The 24065-nt window shown below is 45.2% G+C and overlaps 1 protein-coding gene and 1 long non-coding RNA gene across 4 annotated transcripts in view; one reads left to right on the top strand and one right to left on the bottom strand.

The window, feature by feature from the left end:
• LOC309566786 overlaps window positions 1-24065 on the bottom strand; it is a 1174540-nt gene that overhangs the window by 1133286 nt on the left and 17189 nt on the right. The gene's annotated exons all lie outside the window — the stretch shown is intronic.
• The window catches only part of TRMT1L (tRNA methyltransferase 1L), a 313438-nt gene continuing 295753 nt past the window's right edge, over window positions 6381-24065 (top strand). For all 3 annotated transcript variants that reach the window (XM_082272088.1, XM_082272087.1, XM_082272090.1), the window contains exon 1: window positions 6381-6431. The gene's annotated coding sequence lies outside the window, so the exon portion shown is untranslated. The remainder of the gene's footprint in view (window positions 6432-24065) is intronic.

Here is a 24065-nt window from a genome sequence, read left to right as displayed (position 1 = left end):
AAGAAATTAGATAGGCCGTCGGTACATCAGGTGTGATTAGATGTGATTTTCAATGATTGGCACCATAGCTTGTAGACTCCTTAACTTTCACACAGACTAAATAATAACCACTAATTTGGGTTATTTTTACCAAAGATATGTAGAAGTAAAAATTTTGGACCAAATTTATGAAAAAAAATTACTTATTTGCAAAATTTAATAATAGAAACTAAAACAAAATGTGTTTTTTTTTTTTCAAAATTTTCGCTCTTTTTTCACGTCTATAGCAAAAAATAAAAAACCCAGTGGTGATTAAATACAACCAAAAGAAAACTCTATTTGTGTGAAAAAAATGATAAAAAATTTGATTGGGTACAGTGTTGTAGGACTGAGTAGTTATCATTCAAAGTGTGAGAGCGTCGAAAGCTGAAAATTGGTCTGGGCATGAAGGGGGTGTAACTGCTCTGTATGGAAGTGGTTAAACAGTGTGCATGGGCCAGGAGTGCCTTAAAACAACGAGGGCAGGGGTCAGGAGTAAGTAAAATACAAAATGCAGGGTTCACGAGTGCCTAATACACAGGGCACAGGGGCCAGGAGTGCCTAATACACAGAGCACAGGGGCCAAGAGTGCCTAATACACAGAGCACAGGGGCCAGGAGTGCCTAATACACAGAGCACAGGGGTCAGGAGTAAGTAAAATACAAAGTGCAGGGTTCAGAAGTGCCTAATACACAGAGCACAAGGGCCAGGATTGCCTAATACAACAGAGCACAGAGGCCAGGAGTGCCTAATACACATAGCAGAGGAGCCAGGAGTGCCTAATACACAGAGCATAGTAAAGCACAAAGTTCAGGGGCCAGGAGTGCCTAATACACAGAACACAGGGGCCAGGAGTGCCTACTACACTGAGCACAGGGGCCAGGAGTGCCTATTACACTGAGCAGAGGGGCCAGGAGTGCCTAAAACACTAAGCACAAGGGCCAGGAGTGCCTAATGCACAGAGCACGGGGGGCCAGGAGTGCCTAATACACAGAGCACGGGGGCCAGGAGTGCCTAAAACACAGAGCACGGGGGCCAGGAGTGCCTAATACACAGAGCACAGGGGTCAGGAGGAGTGCATAATACACAGAGCACAGGGGCCAGGAGTGCCTAAAACACTAAGCACAGGGGTCAGGAGTGCATAATACACCAAGCACATGGGCCAGGAGTGCCTAATATACAGAGCATGGGGTGCCAGGAGTGCCTAAAACACTAAGCACAGGGGTCAGGAGTGCCTAATACACAGAGCACAGGGGCCAGGAGTCCCTAAAACACAGAGCATGGGGGCCAGGAGTGCCTAAAACACAGAGCATGGGGGCCAGGAGTGCCTAAAACACAGAGCATGGGGGCCAGGAGTGCCTAATACACAGAGCACGGGGGTCAGGAGGAGTGCCTAATATACAGAGCACGGGGGTCAGAAGAGCCTAAAACACTGAGCACGGGGGTCAGGAGTACCTAATACACTGAGCACAGGGGTCAGGAGTAAGTAAACTACAAAGTGCAGGGGTCAGGAGTACATAATGCACACCTTTGGCAAAGGCAAAAATGCACTCCCATGCATTTTTACCTATAGGTAAGCCTTTGAGGCCTACCTGTAGGTACTGTAAATATCTCCCTGTTTTAGGAGATATTTACTGTCCATGCAGCCGATGACATCCCTCGGTGCATGCGCCCTTCGGGACGCTCCATCAGAATCCTGCGCCGCAAACGGCGGCTCACACGCGTGTGTGCTATAGTAATGTCATTGTGGCTCCGGCCATTCACACAGCCGGAGTCCATGCACCCGGAAGGAAGCCTAGGTGAAGATAGAAGCCTTGTCAGTGGTGACAGCATGCCACTGGAAGGCTTAGTTCTAAGGAGGTAAGTTTCACATAATGTGCTTTTAGGCAATACATACTAGCACATTATGGCTTTACCTTGCAGGTAGCAAAAAAAAAAAAAAAAAACAGAGGTTTACTACTGCTTTAAGATATTCCTAAAGAGTTGGTTGGGAGTGGGATAAACTTGGAGAAAATGTGCATGTATATTGTTGAGACGTGCTGCTTATACATTACGTGTTTTGTATTTTATTTACCATGCCTTGGTACACCCCAGAGGCGTAACTAGAACCTTCAGGGCCCTGATGCAAGAAACCATGAAGGGCCCCCCAGACCCCTGGCCGGGGCCCTTACCTTCAAGCCCAGGGCTCTTCCCACTAATCCTGGGGCTCTTTACACTCGTTGCATGGCCTTTTATTTCAGTCCCGCAGCAGGATTCTTTCACAAGTTCTGCAGTGGGCCCCCTTCCTACAATGTTGGGGCCTCCCCACAGTGGTGCAATGCCAGGGTCCGGTCGCAAGTGTGACCTTTGCGATCCTGAAAGTTCACCCACTGGTTTGCTACCGGGCCCCCTGGAGCATGGGGCCCGGTAGCGATTGCAACCCCTGCAACCCCTGTAGTTACGCCCCTGGTACACCCTTTACTATAGAAAATAGGACTTTGTAGGCATACACTGATTAATCTCATAAAAAGGTAAAATCTCAGGTAGTATAGATATGGACACATTTTATTGTTTAAAAAATTCCATAAAAACCATCACACAGATGCATATAAATAGCCATGCAACAATATGCTCCTAAGCCAGAAGAACCCATGTACATTCCAACATGTCATAGTCTCTATTTGAAGACCATAAGACCTTTTTGCTCCTGGATAGACAGGGTTTAAATGTGCAAAAATGTGCCCAAGGAATCGCTACGCGTTTCGCTACACAGCTTCTTCAGGTGATTCTGTAGGAGCTAGGAGACACAGCACAATAAATACATATTCCATAGTTTGCATAAGTATTCATTAACCACTTCCTGCCCGTCATATAGCAAAATGACGGCCGGGAAGTGGTTGCTCTATCCTGACTGGCCGTCATATGACGTCCAGCAGGATAGACCGCTCTGCGCACCGATCGGTCTGGTCACATAGTAAGTAGGAAGTGCCTTTGATCGGCTTTCCTCAGTTCGTGCCTGACAGGCACAACTAGAGGAGAGCCGATTGGGGGCTCTCCTGACAGGGGGGGGGGTCTGTGCTGGTAATCAGAGCAATGATTACCAGTGCAAACCCTTGGGGGATGCCACTAGAGCCACCAGGAATTGCCCACCCATGGCCACCAGGGATGCCAATCAGGGCTCAAGGACCCTTTCAGTGCCCTCCTCATTAGTGCTGCCCATCATTGCCATCTATCGGTGCCGCCCACCAGTTCCATCTATCAGTGGCACCCATCAGTGCCCATTAGTGCCGCCTATCGGTGCCAATCAGTGCCGCCTACCAGTGCCCACCAATGCTGCATATCAGTGCCACATATCAGTGCCCATCAATGCTGGACATCAGTGCCACTTATCAGTGCCGCATATTAGTGCCACCCCATCAATGCCTCCTCATCAGTGCTCATTAGTGCAGGAATAAACGTATCTATATAAAAAATTGTATAACATAAACACAAAAACTTTTTTTTTTTTTTTCAAACTTTTCGGGTTTTTTTAATTGTGTTGCAAAAAAGAAAAACCTTGCGGTGATCAAATATCACCAAAAGAAAGCTCTATTTGTTGGGAAAAAATGACATAAATTTGGTTTAGGTACAGTGTTGCATGACCGCGCAATTGTCATTCAAAATGCAACAGCGCTAAAAGCTGAAAATTGGCCTGGGCAGGAAGGGGGTGAAAGTGCCCTGTATTGATGTGATTAAAGTACATAATTCATTGCATTAAAAAACATTTTTTTTTAACATTGATTGTACACAATATATCACAATTAAAGCTACAGTTATTTCCCCATTATTAATATTACCAGGTTTAGGGGAAGGACACGGGGCACCTCGGACAGAACCTGTTTGGTTTGGTTCTGTCCGAGGTTCCCCAGTATCTTTCCCCTAAACCTGGGAATAATACAAATGGGAAAATAACTATAGCTTTAATTGTAATATATTGCGTACAATCAATGTTAAAAATTAAAAATATTTTTATTATGCAATGAATTGTGTACATTAACCATTTTAAGACCGGAAGGATTTGCCCCCCTAATGACCAGGCCCTATTTTGCGATTCGGCACTGCGTTACTTTAACGGACAATTGCGCGGTCCTGCAACGCTGTACCCAAATAAAATTAATGTCCGATCTTTCCTACAAATAGAGCTTTCTTTTGGTGGTATTTGATCACCTGCGCGATTTTTATTTTTTGCGCTATAAACAAAAAAATAGCGACAATTTAAAAAAAACAAAAACAATATTTTTTTTCACATTCTGCTATATAACATTCTCAAAAAAAAAAAAAATGTAAAAATCTAAATTTTTTAACATTTTAGACCAATTTGTTTTCTTCTACATATTTTGGTAAAAAAAAAATTGCAATAAGCGTATTTTGATTGGTTTGCGCAAAAGTTATCACGTCTGCTAACTACGGCAAAGATTTATGTAATTTTTATTTATTTTTTACTATTATTGGCGGCGATCTGGGATTTTTTGCGGGACTGTGACATTGCGGCGGACTGATCGGACCCCTAACTGAAATTTTTAACACTTTTGGGGGGACCAGTGACATTACTACAGTAATCAGTGCTAACAATATGCACTGTTACTGTAATAATGACACTGGCAGGGAAGGGGTTAACCCTATGGTTGATCAATGGGTTAAATGTGAGCCTAGGGGAGTGATTTTAACTGTGGGGGGGGGGGCGTGACTTGTGAAATGGCCATAGAGACATGTGATCCTATATAGAAGGATCACATGGGCTCTATGATCATTTGAGGAAGAACAACTGTCAGCTGTGTTTACAACAGCCGACCGTCCTTCTCTCTCTGCGGGGAGCGATCGCGGGTGTCAAGCAGGAATCAGAACTGCCTGAACTGTGCATCGGCTTCCCCGCTGCCGCCGCTTGCCCCCTAGCTTCCTATGCATGAATGACTTGGGTCTACACCGGTTTGTGCAGGAGAGCCACCCTGCCGCAGTAAAAAGGCGGCAGGTGGCCGGGAAGTGGTTAATGATTACTTATGTAATCTATAGAATATGTATTTATTGTGCTGTCTCCTAGCTCCTACGGAATCGCCTGAAGAAGCTGTGTAGCGAAATGTGTAGCGATTCCATGGGCACATTTGAACCCTGTTTATCCAGGAACAAAGAGGTAGCCCATATTTATGGTCTTCAAATAGAGACTATGACATGTTGGAATGTACATGGGTTCTTGTGGCTTAGGAGCATATTGTTGCATGGCTATTTATATGCATGTGTGACGGTTTTTATGGAATTTTATACACAATAAAATGTGTCTATATTTATACTACTTGAGATTGTACATTTTTTATGAGAATAATCAAAGTATGCCTACAATACAAAGTCCTATTGTTTCCAGGGGGGGTTGAATATTTCTCTCCCCCCACATTTATCTAATTTTGGAATGTGTTATTACTATACTGCTCTGCGCCCCAGGTCCACCCTTTTTTTTAGCCTGTGAGAGCCTCTGGCTCTAATCACATGGCTAAAAAAAAAAAAAAAATCCCATTGTACTCCATGTGTCCGGCGCCCCGCATGTAGATTAGGGGGCCGGACGCATAGATAGGGGGGGCGGTGCCCCTGCACCCTCAACACCGCCGGCCGCCACTGCTACTTTTTATTTCATTATTCTCTGGTTGTGTTAAAATGGAAAGGGGGGGGGGGGGTGTGCGGCGGCAGCATGCGTTGGGGGGGGGGGGGGGGGTGGCACCTCTATGAAATGACTTTGCCACCTCCCTGAAATTATTATTATTATTTCAGGTTCTTATATATGAGTTTTTGTAGGTTGGGATGTCTGCCCTTTATACTATACAAAACCTGATTTATGGAAGACATTTCCTCCCCAATAAAGCCGAATATATAAGAATATATCACACACCTATCACTTTTCATAACCAAGTGAATGCAGAAACAGACTCCTCTGTGGAACATGGGAGGCTTTGCACTTTTGATAAAAACGTTTTAAATTGAAGATAAGATCTCCATAACAATTATTAACATTCAACATAAAGGGACTCGGCACCCCCATCACAATCCCCTTATCACAACTGTCCCCCGTTGTGCTCTGCATGCTGCTGAGACGACCTCGTTAGTGACCCCCTACTGAACTACCACTCCCAGAACCCCTTGCGCTGCACGCGCTACTCCGCTTCCTATTTTTTTTGTTTTACTGGCAGCCAACTAGAAACTTTCTTTTGTAAGCTCAACCAACCTGCTTTGCAGCATTGACCAATGAGTGAGCGTATCCGTAACGTGACGTTGCTAGTAGCCAATCAGGGAAGGCCGAAGGAAACCCGCTTTGAAGTGTAGAAGCGTGTGTGTCAGGAGTCGGCCTTAGTGGTGGAGGCGGAGAAGGTTTGTTGTATCCCGCTGGAGTCCAGTTCTTCCCATTGTGACAGGTATTCCTGGATGAGGGCGCAGCGTTGTGTCATGTTTATTAATAAGGGCTGTGCAATGGCTGGCCTGTGTTATTCTATGTACAGAGCCTGTCCTCAGACCAAGGCTACCTACAGTGTAGTATGAGTGCTGGAATTGTTCCTAAAAATGTAAAGGGCCTGTTTACACTGGCTTCAAAATGTGGCATTGGACACGCTTTTTTAAAGGATAACTTCACCTGTTGTAACATGTTGCATGCTCTACCCATATTCAGGATGTAAAATGTTACAAATGGCTCATGGACTGGCCCCTGCTTACCCTCCCCCCCTCCTCTACTTTGACAGGTAGCAGGGATCTTCTCTAATCCCTAGCTGTCACTATTTAAAAAACAAAACGCGGGCCAAGTGGGGCGCTGCCCGTCCCGCATTCACAGTCCCCTGTGAAAGGAAAACGACATGTCCTGTCGGCTTGTAGTTGTTTAATGAACTGACGCAGCGCTGTGGTAGTTCATTGAGTCTTCCTGTCAGTAGTGATGGGCTCAGGCGTGTTTGGGATCGTAGTCTCAACCCACCTGAGCAATTCTGCCCGGAAGCTGACACCGCCAATCATAGGCAGCGAGGCATTTCCCGCTCCCCGGCTGTCCGGCCCGGGAAATGCTTCACTGATTATGATTAGCGGTGTGCAGTGTCTAATCAGAATACCGCTACCTATCAGATTCTGCACCCAGAAGTGACGTATGGACTAGAAGAACTTACTGCGCATGCGCCATGCGTTCCAACATGGCCGCTATGCGGTCCAATAGGTTTACTAATGTGACAGAACACGAAGCAGCTGCAAGCATCTTCTTATACCCACGCAAGTCTTGAATTTTACATTTATTTTAGCGGTAAACTAAATAACAGAGATAAACAAAAGAAGAGGCGCCTCTAAGTGTAGACGTTTGTAGTTTTAATAAGATATAGTAAAATCTCACATCAGTTAAAGGTTACAAGCAAGAGGAGGGGAACCGATCCTGGATCCTCCAAGAAAGGTGTGATCGTCGTCTCGTACAGACGCCGCAGTCAGAGCCGCTCTCCTCTCTTTAGCGTAGGGCCGGCAGTACAGTGGATGAAACTCGAAGCGAGGCTTGGAGAGCAAGCAATCGGAAACGAAGCTTAGAAAGCATATTGAGGGCAGGGACTGATGTGAATGTGCAATGTATATGTAAAGCCCTGCGTAAATTGACAGCGCTATATAAGAACCTGAAATAAATAAAAAAATAAATAAAATAAAGCTCTGGCATCGTGACTGGATGACGTCACAAAACTGCAACACGTTTCTGAGCGTGCCTACTGCCGATGGATAGGCAGTCGCGCTCCTTCATCTAGACTGAATAAGGCCTCTTTCACACAGGCGTTCCGTATGTCCGTATATCACCCCATCCGTTTGCATGTCAATGTCAATGGGATTGCGGATGTCAGCGGATGACCATCCGCTGACATCCGATTTGCGCCCTTTCAGTTCTGTTCCGTTTTTTGGAATGGAACAGAACCCTATTTTTTCTTCCGTTTAAAAAACGGAAAGGACCAAAAATCGGATGTCAGCGGTGTCATCCGCTGATATCCGCAAATCCCATAGACATACATTATGTCTGTATATCATCCGCAAATGGATAGGATGATATGCGGACATACGGGCCGGATGACACAAGTGTCCTCCGTGTCCGTAAAGAAAAAGAAAAGTGCCGGAGCGAATCGCAATACGGTCCGCTCCGTGTGAAAGAGGCCTAACAGTATTACATTTCTATTATTATTGTAATATAGTAAATATAGCGAGAAACTTGCAGGTAGAAGGTGGCAACGGCCATCTTGGTACACCCCGCGCTGCTAAGCGACAAACTGATTATATAGTGAAAAAGACTTTCACTCGGTTGCGGTGAAATAGTCTATTTCAGTCTATAAGGGGATTTTACTGCTAAATTAAATGTAAAATTCAAGACTTGCGTGGGTGTAAAGAAGCTGTCTGTCGCTGCTTCGTGTTCCATCACATTAGGAGACCTTTTGGAAAGCATAGCGGCCATGATAGAATGCATGTCGCATGCGCAGTAGGCCAAACGTCACTTCCAGACGTTCTAGGCCGAACGTCACTTCCGGTTGCAGAATCTGATAGGTAGCTGTATTCTGATAGAACATCAGTTTCCTGGCATGATTGCTCAGGTGGGTTGGGACTGTGATCCCAAACATGCCTGAGCCCATCACTACCTGTCAGATCGTAGCTGCTTGCCTGTATATCACACAGATACACTGACAGGTCTGCAGGAGACCTGCATGTCACCAGCAATCTGCTGATCACTGGTACATTGCTTTAGGCTCCATAAACAAACAATAATTCACACTTTTTTTTACCTATAAAAAATGTGCAATTATTTTTTGTAAAAAGGTAAACCTATCCTTTAACCACTTGCCGACTGCCTCGTGTATGAGTACGGTGGTGGAGTGGCTCTCCTGTGCGGGATCACGTACCTAGTACATGATCCAACACTTCCAGGTAAGGGGCATGCTCGCTGTGATTAGACACAGCACAAACCGATTAGCGGATGCTGGCCAATGGATGACCACCGGCACCCACTGATCAGCGAGGAGAAAGACAAGGCAGAGCTCTGTCATTGTCAGCAGGGATGTGCTGCGTTTTGTTTCACTGCAAAACCGGGAATACAAACCAGCACATTCCTTAGTAAAAGCACATCACTGTAAGCACACTAAGCACTGTTAGGCACACTTTTAACCATTTGGTAACCCCTTCTCAGCCAGTGTCATTAGTACAGTGACCGTGCATATTTTTTTTTTCAAGCATTAAAGCGGAGTTTCAGCCTTTTCACTCACCTGTCCAACGGTCCAGCGATGTGGCCGCCCAGGGCCTCGATCCTCTCCCTCTGGTCTCGGCGGCGCCGGCATCACTGCTGTGGGCACCCGGCTGTGACAGTTTGCGGCTTCACAGCCGGGTACCCACTGCGCATGCGCGAGTCGCGCTGCGCGGCTTGATTGGCCGCCAATCTTCTGGGACCTCTGACATGTCCCAGAAGACTGCAGGGAGGGAGGGGGAGAGGAGAACTTCCTCTCAGGGCGCCGCGGCGCTCCAAGCGGAAGTGGGAGCGGGTACTTGTCAAAACTAGGTACCCGCTCCCGCCCAAAAATAATGACATGCCAAATGTGGCATGTCAGGTGGTTAGAATACCTAAAGCGGAAGTTCCACTTTTGGGTGGAACTCCGCTTTAATCACTGTTTTTGTGTCACAGGTTTTCACAATGTGTTAGACTGCCCGCATTACTATCACAGTCCCCACTATAAGTCGCTGATCGCCACCATTACTAGTATAGCAATAAATAAAAATTCCAGTATTAATACCATAGTTTGTAGATGCTGTAACGTAAACCAATCAGTATGTGCTTATTGGGATTTTTTTTTTAACCAAGAATCTGTAGCAAAATACTTATTGTCCTAAATATGTAAAAAAAAAATTAAAATTTTAGAAATTTTTTTTTTTTTTTAATTGGATTTTTTTTTATAGCAGAATTTTTTTTTTCTTTCTTAAATTTTTTTTTTTTTTCGTTTTATAGTGCAATAAAAAAAAAACCCCAGAGGTGATCAAATACCACCAAAAGAAAACTCTTAAGTTTTGTTTGTTTTGTTTGTGTACAAGGCAACACAATGCCAAAAAGCAAAACCTTGCCTAGTCATGGTAAAAGGGGTAAAACATCCAGAGGTCAAGTGGTTAAAGCGCTCTGAATGCCAAAGCAACTGTCACTACATAAAATTGTAAGCTTACTGTCCTGTTTACACGTTGCCTTTGCTTTTCTTCAAAAATGATACCCCATGTTGCTTTATTGGTGCTTCAAAGCTTCTCCAAAGCCTCCATGGAAGTCCATGACAAAGCATGCTAGCAACACCTGCAGCTCCTGGGAGGCTTTTATTCTGCTTTAGCTTTGCTTTGTTTTGGAGGTATTGCATTTATGAGATATCTCAGGATGGACTGGGAAACCAAAAATACGTAGTCAGAAGTCACTTCCAGTTCATGTGTATATATTCTGAAAGTATCAGGTGCAAATGTCACATCTGGTGTGCAGCAAGAAGGTGAGTGGGGTCTGGACTGGAGCGGAGCAACTAGCAGATGGCAAACGTGATGGGAACACTATAGCGGAAGGTGAGCGGGGACTGGAGAGAGAGGACCAAGTAGTAGAGGATTAGCAGAGCAGGGCAGGAGAATCTAGCGATGTCACATGTGGTATGCAACGTGGGAGGCGAGTGGAGACCAGAGAGGGTCACTACTGAGCGGGGGATCAGCAGAGCTAACAGGTACTACTGAGTGGGGTAATCAGTGGAGCTGGGGGATACTACTGATCGGGGGATCAGTGAAGCTGGGGGTTACTACTGAGTGGGGGGATCAGCGGAGCTGTGGGTTACTACTGAGCATGGGATCAGCGGAGCTGGGGGTTACTACAGAGCAGGGTATTTCAGTGGAGCTGGTGGTTACTACTGAGCGGGGTGATTTAGCAGGGCTGGAGGTTACTACTGAGCAGGGTGAATCAGCGGAGCTGGGGATTACTACTGAGTGGGGAGAATCCACGGAGCTGGGGGTTACTACTGAGTAGGGGGAATTGGTGGAACTGGGGGTTACTACTGAGCCGGGGGGAATCAGCGGAGCTGGGGATTACTACTGAGCTGGGAGAATCGGTGGAGCTGGGGGAACTGGCAGAGCTGGGGGTTACTACTGAGCGGGGGAATTGGCGGAGCTGGGGGTTATTACTGAGCGGGGGAATTGGCAGAACTGGGGGTTATTACTGAGCGGAGGAATCGGCAGAGCTGGGGGTTACTACTGAGTTTGGGAATCGGCGGACCTGGGGATTACTACTGAGCGCGGGAGAATCAGCGGAGCTGGGGGTTACTATTGAGTGGGGGAATCAGCGGAGCTGGGGATTTCTACTGAGCTGGGGGGGGGGGGGGAATCGGCAGAGCTGGGTTATTACCATTGAGCAGGGGATCGGCAGAGCTGGGAATTGCTACTGAGCAGGGGATTGGCAGAGCTGGGAGTTACTACTTAGCAGGGGATCAGCGGAGCTGGGAGTACCAATGAGCAGGGGTTCTGCTAATTGAGGGTATCGGTGAGCTGGGGTTTCGCTGAACAGGGGTACTTCTTAGCTGGGGTTCTGTGGGGTCCCTTTATAACGAATAGGAAATCCGCGCACACAGTTAATGTGTGTTGGTTGATGCAAGTGTAAGGCCCCATATGCACACTGAGCATTTTAAAAAAAACGTAGCACAAACAAATGGTAACTGCCAACACCTGTAACTGGAGCATTGGAAGGGCAACGCATGTACCAAATACTTTGTAGAAAGAAAAGCGGCACCTCCAGCAGTAGGAAACTTGAAACTTGAATTTATTGTGAAATTAAAGGTCCAACATCGAACATACAAGACAGACTGGATCAGCGGATGCATTTCACACCATGTGCTTAATCATTGCATGGTTAATCAGCAATGATTAAGCACATGGTGTGAAACGCGTCTGCTGATCCTGTCTGTCTTGTATGTTCGATGTTGGACCTTTAATTTCACAATAAATTCAAGTTTCCTACTGCTGGAGGTGCCGCTTTTCTTTCTACGAAGTATATGGACTTTCCAGGCTGCGGACCTTGGCGAGCACCCAGTTTCCTAGGATCACCACACTCCGCCCGGGATCTTTTTTGTTCAGCTGACAGCCTTTGAGCGGTGATTTTGTTTCTTTTCCAACGCATGTACCAAGACACAAAAAGATCAGTCTGTGACCAACCAAATAGCTTGGAATCTTTTTGTGTCTTACATGCGTTGCCCTTCCAATGCTCCTTACTGCAGAGACCAGTTACAGGTGTGGGCAGTAACCATTTGTTTCTGCTATGGATTATGTTGGCCAGGCAATGCACTGACACTTTTGCTGCCATGGTGCTATAGGCTGGCGGGTCAGTGTGCCCCTGTGCCTTTAAGAAGGGGTGGACACCCTCCAGGTATATTTGCCCTACACCTCCCCATTTAAATACATGTGCTTCCATTGTTGGAGACTCACAGAATTTAGAGTTAGGACCACAGATAATGGGGTGCCTTGTCGGGGCTCTGTGGCTTATGCATGTATTTGCAGATGTGTGCAACTAAACCCCTGTTTTTAACGCATGCTTAGGTCAATTTGGTTGGTCACAAATGGTCGGTAAGGAGAGCTTGGAATCTTTTTGTTACATTTAAAAAAAATGAGCTGCAAAGCCAGTACTGACGCCAGGAAAAAGTGACTGTAAAAATATACTTTTAGAAGCACTTTGCATTGGCTTTAATCCACGTTTAGTTGCATTAGCGTTCAGCAGCGTTTCTTTGCCCTCTATTTTCCACTCCCAAATCCAATTACTACAGCTTAAAAACCCTTTAAGAGTTTAGTCACATCAGGGGTTTTTACAGCTGTAACACAGCTGCTCCAGAATGCACTGGCCCTGGCTTTTTTTTTTTTTTTTGAAGCTTACAAATGCCTACAAAATGTCACATAAAATAACATGAAGAGGCATTTTTAAGCTGTAAAAGAAAAAGAAAAAAATGCCTGACGCCCCCGAATATCAGCTGTGAAAACATCCAGTGTGCGCGAGGCCTAAATAAACCTTAACAGTCACATGGTGTTCTCAGAGCAGGTCAATCACTTACCGCAAAGTGACGTATATATACGTTGGTAAACTTTGCGGTGTTATACCGGGATGATGCCTCTACCTAGAGGCACCAGCCCGGTACCGTGGTTTAGAGCCGGCGGTCGGCTTTCCGTCGGTAATGACCGATGCGGCTCGGGAGCTGCTGGATCGTTACCCGGGTGAGCGGGAGGGGACGTTCCCCCCCCCCCCCCCGACGCCTTCCGCGGCTTTGCCCGGGTCTCCGGTCCCTTCGGGTGACCCAAGCAACCAGCCGGCGCGTCTGCCGGCTGGATGGAGTCCCGATTTAAGCCGGAAGTGGCTTTGATCGGGTCTCCGATGACGTAACGTCCGGGTTACTCTGCTGCACAAAGGCGGCAGATTTAAAAAAAACGACTGTATGCATACATGAAAGTGGAGGGGTCTAGTGTCTTTTAGACCCTCTATCCCTTCATAAAGAGTACCTGTCACTGCATATTGGTGTCACAAGGGATGTTTACATTGCTTGTGACAGCAATAAAAGTGATCAGATTTATTTATTTATTTTTTTAAAAAAACCTGTGATAAAGTAAAAAAAAAAAAAACGTATACGGAAGTCGAGCCGCGAATGAAATCGCTGTTCAAACCACACATGTGAGGTATCGCCGCGATCGCCAGAACGTGAGCAATAGTTTAAAAAATGAGCTACACTCTAACTCTAAACTGGTAACCGTAATTTAAAGCGTCGCCTATTGAGATTTCTATTGACCGTAGTTTGTCACCATTCCGCGGGTGTGCGCAATTTTAAACTGTAACATGTTGGGTATCTATTTACTTGGCGTGACATCTTTCACAATATACAAAAAAATGGGCTAACTTTACTGTTTAGTATTTTTTAAATGCAGTGAAATTTGATTTTTAGTAATTTTTCCTAAAAAAAAAATGGCGTTTTAAATACCGCGTGACAAAAAATATTGCAATGACCGCCATTTTATTCTCCAGTGTCTTTGCTAAAAAAATATATATATAATGTTTGGGGGTTCTAAGTAGTTTTCTAGGAAAAAATACTGATTTTAACTTGTAAACAAAAAGTGTTCGAAATAGGCCAGGGGCTTAAGTGGTTAAATGGTGTCTTGGATGTCTTAATCGGGTTGAAAATCCATAGTAAAATAAAATAAAAAAAATCACATTCAAAAACGCCCTACCATTGCTAGCAGCGGACAACTTGAGTAAGGACAGACGATTCACATTTACTTTGTGAAATCCATCTGTCCTTAGCTCAGGCATGCAGATGGAGGGTGTGCTTAGCTGAGAAAGCCCCCTCCTCCAGATGAAAGAAGGGATGTATATAATTTTGGCCTTGACCAGAAAGCCACTGAGGAAATGAAAAAACAAAAAATTTAAAACCAATATAGTCTACCTACCTATCTATTTAGTAAGGCTAGCAGCAAAAGCATTAAAATAGTGTTGAGAGAGTTTAGTTGACCTTAGTCGAACTTGCTATGTTCTTTCTTTGGTCCCCATGTTATTTAAGGAAGAGTGATACTTATACTATATTGTATCATGTCTTCCAGAGTCCCTGAGCGGTTTACAAGAAGCTACATCTATTCCGGCATTACAAGGACCAGTTGTCTATAGAAAGTGTGGTAATTGCTCAGATAAGTTGTCCAGTTCCCACACCAAGCCCTTTTGTTATAAATGCATTTATAAATTGTCAGGAAAGGAAACTTCAGGAATGATGAAATACTTTTTAAACTATGCAAGATGAAATGCTGTCTACTATGATGACAGTTTGGTCTACCCTAGGAATATCTGGTAGAGTGGAACCTATAGGCCTTTCTTCAATGGAAGGGACCTCGTCCCAAGAAAGCTCTCTGTCTAGAGCAGGACCTTCAGCACCAGCTAAACAAAGTCTTCCACCAACCCAGGTCACAGAAAAAAATAGATTATCTCCAGAAGATAACCGCTCAGATTCCCCATCTGGTTCAGAAGCTGAGGGGGATAGGGACTCGGATACCTCAGGAGAGGTAGAGTCAGCTAAAAATACTTTTTGGGTTAGAAAATATGCAGGCTCTTCTTCAGGCCATCTATGACTCAGAAGAGATACCTGATTTGCCTAAAGAAACCACGGCACAAGATAAACTCTATAAAGGGATAGGGAAAAGCCCTTCTAGAGTTTTTCATATTCACCATTCACTGGAGACCTTGATTCTTCAACAATGGCAATTACCTGAAAACAGGTTGAATAGAGGGAATTCTTGGAAGAGGAGATTCCCCTTTAAGGAAGAGGATTCAAGCAAATTCCTGAAAAGGCCAAAACTAGATGCCCCCCTCGTGCAGGTCTCCTTTTTGGATGCTGAAAAGCTGAGACATTACTGGGGAAAGCCTGGGATTCCAATGCAGTTGCTATGGCTTCAGGCCTAACTGCCTCTTGTGTGGCAAGAAATGCCTTCTCCTGGATAAATAGACTGAATAAAAACCTTTCTCAGACAAAAATCCAGGCTATCCAAGATTCCCTATCGGTGATAACCAAGGCAGAGGCATATCTAGCGGATGCTGCACTAGAATCGGTAGGAAAAAAAAGGAGCTCTCCTGAACACAGCCAGAAGAGCCATTTGGCTTAAGGAGTGGGAAGGAGACCTCACTTCCAAAACCAAGCTTTGTGGTCTTCCATTTGAGGGGACCCTCCTGTTTGGTTCAGGGCTAGACGAAGTCCTTTCCAGATCTTCAGAAAAAGGAAATGCATTTCCCACAAAGCCTAAAGAGGCTAGTAGGAAATTTTTTCGTGGCCCCTGGGATAATAAGCAGCAAAGAAGAAAAAGGGAACCCACAAAAAACTGGAACTTTAGGAAGGAAAGATCATGGAACAATACCTCCTTTCCTTCCACCTCAACCGCAAGGAATAAAAAATGACTCAAAATCAAATTAGGGGGCAGACTAAGTGAATTTCTTCCCAGTTGGGAGGAAATGACAGTCTCTCCATACATCCTAAGTACCCTAAAGGAAGGCTACAGACTAGAATTTGTATAAATACCCCCTCCAACAATGATCCTTACACATGTCCCCAAGGAAAGTGCAAAAGGACAAGCCCTGTTATTAGGGATTTGGGAGCTGGCAGAACGAGTAATCATCCCAGTACCAAAGAGTCAGGTTTTCCAAGGGTTTTATTCTCACGTCTTCGTGGTACCAAAACCCTCAGGGAAAAGTCCCCTTGATAATAAACCTGAAACAAAGGAAGGAACTTCTCATTGGCAATTTAGAGCACTACCATTTGGCCTATCATACAGCCCAAGAATCTTTACCAAGATCCTAGCGGAACCGGTTGCTCATTTGCACAGCCAGGGGATAGCTCTAATCCCTTACCTGGAAGACTTTTTGATCTTTGCAAGATCAGAGGCACAAATAAAAATAGACACCCAGCAAGTAGTAACCTACCTACAGAAGCTAGGATGGCTTATAAATTGGGAAACATCTTCCCTGGTGCCGACGCAAGTGCAAACCTTGCTAGGATTTCAGGTGGACTCCGTGTCACAGAAACTTTTTCTTCCTAAAGACAAGAGGGAACAAATAGTTTTGACGGTCTTAGACCTAAAGGATGCTCAATCCTGTACCAGGAGAAAAGTTCTAAAGGTCTTAGGCCTCATGTCAGCCAGCATCCCAGCCATTGTGCGGGCTCAACTCCACGCAAAAGAACTACTGTTCTTCCATTTGTCCTCCTGGGACAAAAGAATAGAATCCCTAGACGAAATGGTCACCCTCACTCCACAGGTCCAGAACTCTCTGGAGTAGTGGACCAATCGGGACAACCTAGCAGAGGGCAGACCTTGGGGACAATGGGACCCAGTAAGGGTTACCACAGATACCAGCATCAGAGGCTGGGGAGCCCAACTAGAAGGGGCGCAAGCCCAGGGAATTTGGAGCAAGAAAACAGCTCAGGCCTCATCCAACTTCAGAGAACTGAAGGCAGTCGGGAAAGCCCTAAAGGCATTCAGGAAATTCATATCGAAGAGAGAAGTGTTGATATCAGACAACACCACGACTGTGGCCTACTTGAATCGACAAGGAGGAACTAGATCAAGATCACTCCTTACCCTGACCCAAGACATCTTGGGGGTGGACCGAAGGGAGGGTAATTTCCCTAGTAGCGGTCCACATGAAGGGAAAGGACAACCTGCAGGCAGATTTCCTCAGCCGCCACTGCATCAAAGAGGGGGAGTGGGAACTGAATCCCAAGGTCTTCCAATCTGTAGTAGAGGTTTGTGCAACCAGAGATAGACCGGTTTGCCTCAGCCCAGAACAAAAAGGTGAAGAACTTCTTCTCCATAACCAGGGCCCAAGAAATGGTTGGACTGGATGCTCTAGCCCAGCCATGGCAGTTCAATCTGGCCTATGCCTTTCCCCCTCTGATGCTAATTCCCAGAGTCCTCCAGAAGTTGAGCAGGTCTCAGGGTCTAAAACTAATTCTGATTGCTCCTTGGTGGCCCAAAAGGTTCTGATTCCTAAAAACCATGTCTGTGACTTGTCCTTGGCATCTCCCAGTTTTCCCAGACCTTCTGTCTCAGGGACCAGTGCAGTGTCAGGACCCAGGATTCTTCCAATTGACAGCCTGGTTACTGAACACCAATTGCTTAAAGCAAAGGGATGCTCAGATAGAGTGGTAGATACCCTCTTACTGAGTAGAAAACCAGTCACTAGAAAAATGTATTTAAAAATATGGAAATGATTCTGTACCTGGCAGAAGCAAAAGGGTTTTGCTTCTACCTCTACTCCCATTATTCTGGAATTTTTACAAGATGGAGTAGATAACGGTGTGGCGGTTAACACCCTTAGGGTACAGATAGCGGCTCTTTCTGTATTTTTGGACACCAGTCTGGCAAAAGAGACGTTAGTTAAAAGATTTTTGTTGGCTAGGAATAGGATTACCCCTATTACTAAAGACAGGTTCCCTCCTTGGGACCTGAACAGGGTCTTTGAGGCGTTATCTAATGACCCCTTTGAACCTATAAAGGAAATCTCATTTAAATTTCTGTCTTTAAAAGTAGCTTTCCTGTTAGCCATCACTACAGCAAAAAGAATCAGTGATCTACAGGCTCTTTCTATTAAAGAACCCTTTATGGTGGTCTTCCCAGATAGGATTGTCCTAAAGCCAGACCCTCTGTATCTACCCAAGGTAGCATCCTCGTTCCATAGGACTCAAATCTACCTTCTTTTTGTGACAAACCAAAAAATAAGAAAGAATGGAAATTCCACTGTATTGATGTGAGAAGAGCTCTTGAAAGGATGAGGTTAAAGAATAGGGGTCTGTCTAGCAGGGTGATTGACACCATTCTAGCTAGCAGAAAACCCGTGGCCAGAGCACTTTATGAGAAAGTGAGGAAAACATTTCTTCTCTGGCACAAGAACAGGGGGATCTCCAATGAGGGAGCTATTCCCACAATCCTGGATTTCCTACAAGAGGGGGCAGATAAGGGGATCTCGCATAACACTCTGAAGGTACAAGTGTCAGCCCTGTCTTCCCACCTCGACGTCAGGCTGGCAGAGGATACACTTATTAAGAGATTCCTTCTCTTCCTGAAGAAAGCCAGTCCCATAAAATGCAGCAGAGCTCCGACATAGGACCTCTCCACGGTGCTGAAAGGATTCCTCTCTGCAACCTTTGATCCACTAGAGCAGTGATCCTCAACTCCGGTCCTCGGGGCCCACTAACAGGCCAGATTTTAAGTATTACCTTGGGGAGATGCAGACTAGAATACTGCAATCACTGAGCAGCAAATGAGATCACCTATGATGTAATTTAGTTATCTTGCAAACCTGGCCTGTTAGTGGGCCCGAGGACCGGAGTTGAGGACCACTGCACTAGAGGAATGTTCGGTGCCTTACACTAAAAACTGTACTCCTGGTGGCACTCGTGTCTGCAAGAAGGGTCAGTGAAATGCAGGCCCTATCCATGATTGAACCATACTGCTTAATCCTGACAGATAAAATTCTCTTCACTCCAGACCCATCCTTCTTACCAAAAGTCTGTTCAACCTTTCATCAAACTCAGGTGGTTATTCCCTCCCTTCCAAACTTAATGGATAGCAGGAAAATAGTTACTTACAACAAGCTAGACGTAAGGAAGATCCTGATGGCTTACCTGGAGAAAACTAAAGATTGGCAAAAAAAACCTCGCTATTCGTTCTCCATGTGGGCATTCAAAAAGGAAAACCGGCCTCGACGAGTACGATAGCCAGATGGATAACGCTTGCTATTTCTTCCAGGCTTTAGGGCTGGTTCACACTTATGCGAGTGCGGGAAGGCTGCGAATTCGCAGCCCGATCCCGCATCGCACACGCACCCCCGGCAGTTCACACTGCCATATGCGATACGCTGGGGGTGTCAATGTAATCTCAACGACACCCCCAGTTTGATCGCATATCGCAGTGCGATCGTGCAGTTCGCACAGGATCGGATCGCACAAGTGTGAATCGCTGTGCGATCCGATCCTGATGCGGCTAGAAAAAAGGGTCCCTGTGCGTGTTTGGTGCGGCTGCGGTGCGAATTTAGCCATACAAACTGTATGGCTAGACTCGCACCGCACAGCCGATCGCATGTAATGTCGGAGCAGTGCGCTCCGACATTACATGCGAACCCCGCACATGCACAAGTGTGAACCGGGGCTTAAACATTGCCCCGCCGACAGGAGTCACGGCCTACTCGAACAGAGCTTGGGCATCAACTGGTGAAAGAGCTGGGGCATCACCGGAGCAGATCTGCAGGGCAGCGACATGGTTGAGCTTCAATACCTTTGCTAGGCATTACCGCATTGACCATCTGTCCAAGCAGGAGCAGATGTTTGGTTGCAAAGTGCTCCAGTCTTTATCCCCTCCCTAGTAATTATTGCTTGCTACATCCTCTCAGATGCTGCCCTGAAGATGATTAGAGAAAACAGAGTTAGGTACCTGGTAACCCTTTTTTCTAAGAAGTCTTCCAGGGAAGCCCTTGTTCTTGCCCTAAATAACAATAGGAAAAGGGTTTCTGAGGATTCATTAGCTACTGAGAGTTCCTTCGGTGCTTTAAAATTACTGAGGCAGAAGGTTGACTGAAGTTTTTATAATGGACTATTGTGCTTCCTGTCCCAGGTGGGAGGAGCATTTCTCTGAGATGCTTCGGAAGACTTCTTGGAAAAAGAGTTACCAGGTACCTAACTGCTTTTTTTCCCCCTGCTGTATCAAAGTGGATCATGCTTTAAAGCTTGGGGTTTTTCGCCTTCCTCTGGCTCAACTGCGGCTATAGGATTGTGTACATGGGATTGTATGGTTGTGTTTCTTTTTTTTTTTTTTTTTTATTGGTTGAGCCAGATAACTTGTGTCTTTTTCAACCTGACTAACTGTGTAAGTTGTAATAAATTAAGTTCTCTTTATTACTTTTTTCATGGCTGAAAAGGAAATTTGGGACCTGCCAGAGGGAGCTGTCTAGTGAAAAAGGTATAAAACCGAATTGAAGTGGCCCTATACAGTATTAATAATATGCCTTTGGTAAAGTCCAATAGGCAAATGAGGAGGCAAAAAAGGAGAGGGGAAAAAAAGGGAACGTAAAGGAAAGTGAATGACAGAAAAGGTTTCCCGTCTATGGATTAATTAAAAAAAAAACTAAAACGCAGGCGTATGGAGAAATCCTCTTTAACCACTTTCAGACTGGAGGATTTGGCTGCTCAACGACCAGGCCCTATTTTGCGATTCGGCACTGCGTGATTTTAATGGAAAATTGCTCTTTTTTCCCCACAAATAGAGCTTTATTTTGGTGGTATTTGTTCACCTGTGCGATTTTTATTTTTTGCGCTATAAACAAAAAAAGAGCAACAATTTTTTAAAAAAAACAACCAAATTTTTTACATTCTTTTATATGAAAAAAAAATGTAAAAATCAAAATTTTTTAACCTTTTAGGCCAATTTGTTTTCTGCTACATATTTTTGGTAAAAAAAAAATAATCAATAAGCGTATTTTGATTAGTTTGCGCAAAAGTTATTGCGAACTACTAAGATTTGTCATTTTTATTTTTTTTTTTTTTACTGGGATATTGCGGCGGACAGATCGGACCCCTAAATTACATTTTTGACACTTTTGGGGGTACCAGTGACATTACTACAGTAATCAGTGCTAAAAATATTCTAGAATAAAGATTCTAACTTTGGGGGAGGCGTGACTTGTGAAGTCATCACAGAGACATGTGATCCTATATAGCAGGATCACATGACATCTGTGATCACTTTAGGGAGAAGTACGGACGGCTTTGTTTACATCAGCCATCCGTCCTCTGTCAGCAGCGGGGGATCGCGGGTGGCCGGCGGCCATCGGAGCCGCGTGACACCCGCACTTGCTCCCCCGCTGACGAGCGGGGGCGGGAGCGCGCCTCTGGCGGCGCACGATCGATGTACGCCGCTTTGCCTGTACGAGCCAGGCTGCCGCAGTACATCTGCGGCGACTGGTCATAAGGTGGTTAAGCTCCACTGAGCCTTTTGAAATTTAGAGCTGCTCTATGTATGGAATGTCCAGTCCATGCAAAATGCCATATGATGATTGTAGAAATGGGAGAATTGTAAGAATGTACACAAGGTGTCAGTGGTGCTTCAGAAGAGCAGGGACAAGGAGAAAAAGAGGGATAAAAAGATGCAAGAGAAATCTTTCTTAAGGCCGGTACACATGATACGAAAATCGGAAGTAAAATTTCGTCCAACGAATGATCTGCCGCTTTTCTGATTGTTAGTATGGTGCTTTCGACAGCCGATTACTGATTTTCAGACAACAAAAACTGGATGTGCAGGCTATAAAATTTTTATCGTACGTGAACACAGCGTCCAATTTTTGTTTAATTAGTACAGTTTGCGTCCGAAAAAAATCAAGAGCAAGACTAGGCATGCTCAGAAACGAAAGAACACATACAAAACAATTCAACACATGACATCACTTCTAGAGTTGAATTCTGTCATACGAGAATTTTCTTATGAAAGGAACCTCTTCACTTTACATATGAGACAAGCATGCAACACAAAACGGACGAAAGATCGTCCCATTATCTTGATCGTGTGTATGAGGCTCAAGTGCCGGTTCACACTTCTGCGATGCGGGAACGCTGCGAATATGCAGCGTGTTCCCGCATCGCATCCACACATCTGGCAGTTTACACTGCCATATGCGATACGCAGGGGGTGTCAATTAAAAGTTAACGACACCCCCAGTTGCGATCGCATATCGCAGTGCGATCTGTAAGTATGCACAGAATCCGATCTTATTTTACCGCGTGAACCACTGTGCGATCTGATTCTACTGCGGCTCAAAAAAAGCCTCATGTGCGTGTTTGGTGTGGATACAGTGCGAATTCAGCCATACAAAAGTGTATGGCTAAACTCGCATCCGCACATCAGATCGCATGTAATTAGGAGCATAGTTACATAGTTACATAGTAGGTGAGGTTGAATAAAGACAATAGTCCATCCAGTTCAACCCGTGTAGGTGTGTGTGACTGTAATCATCTAACATAGCCCTCAATCTCCTGATCCTTGAGATGTAAGTCTAAGAGTCTTTTGAAAGTCACCATACTACCCGCAGAAACCACCTCTTGTGGTAGAGAATTCCACAATCTTGTAGCCCTAACAGTAAAGAACCCCCCACGTTGCCTGAGGTTAAAACGCTTCTCCTCTAATCGCATTGTATGTCCTCGAGTCCTCATGCAATTCCTTCGAATGAACAGCTTTTCTTCTAAGCTGAGATCCCCATTAAGATATTTATAAATTGCTATCATGTCCCCTCTCAGACGTCTTTTCTCCAGGGAAAATAAATCGAGCGATTGCAGCCGCTCTTCATAGGTAAGGTCCTCCAACCCCCTAATCAGTTTAGTTGCCCTTCTCTGGACTTTCTCCAGCTCCAACACATCCCTCCTGAGGACTGGCGACCAGAACTGGACAGAATACTCCAGATGCGGTCGGACCAGAGTTTTATAAAGTGGAAGGATTATAGTCTTATCTCTGGAATACATCCCTTTCTTTATGCATGCTAATATTCTGTTGGCTTTGGAAGCTGCCGCTTGGCATTGCATGCTGTTGCCTAATCTATCATCAACTAAGACTCCCAGATCTTTCTCCATTTTTGATTCCCCCAAGGGTTCCCCTCCTAACGTGTATTGTGTTTTTATGTTTTTGGTCCCCAAGTGCAAAACCTTACACTTCTCCACATTAAACCTCATTTGCCATGTCGTTGCCCACTCCGTAATTTTGTCCAGGTCATTCTGTAGGATATCTGCTTCATGCTGTGCAGTTATTGCCCTGGCCAATTTTGTGTCATCTGCAAAAACTGATAACGAACTACTGATCCCTTCCTCAATGCTGTTTATGAATAAATTGAACAAGGTTGGTCCCAGGACTGAGCCCTGGGGCACCCCGCTTACTACCTCAGACCAGTCTGAGTATGCGCTGTTTATTACTACCCTTTGGACACGGCCTTTTAGCCAATTCCGTATCCAAGAGCAAACCCTGCTGTCGATACCTGCAGACCTTATTTTATAAATTAAGCGCTTGTGGGGAACTGTATCAAACGCCTTAGCGAAATCCAAGTACACCACATCCACTGGTCTCCCCCTATCTAGCTCACAGCTCACTTCCTCGTAGAATGCTAAGAGATTGGTTTGACAAGATCGCCCATTTGTAAACCTGTGCTGGTTACTACTGATGATGTTGTTGTCTTTAGCATACTCTACGATATAGTCCCTTATCATCCCCTCCAAAAGTTTACATATTATTGATGTCAGACTGACAGGCCTATAATTTCCCGGGATATGTCTCTGGCCCTTTTTGAATATCGGAATCACGTTAGCCTTCATCCAGTCCCCTGGTACATCTCCTGTCCTAATACTGTCAGCAAAGATCAGGAACAGTGGTCTAGATATAACCATACTGAGTTCCTTGAGCACTCTCGGATGTACGCCATCCGGGCCTGGTGATTTGTTTGTGCTAAGTTTATCCAGTCTTTCCCT

The sequence above is a fragment of the Pelophylax lessonae genome (assembly GCF_965119305.1).
Source record: "Pelophylax lessonae genome assembly, chromosome: 11".
NCBI classification, from domain to species: Eukaryota; Metazoa; Chordata; class Amphibia; order Anura; family Ranidae; genus Pelophylax; species Pelophylax lessonae.
This window is presented reverse-complemented; position numbering and strand designations above follow the sequence as displayed.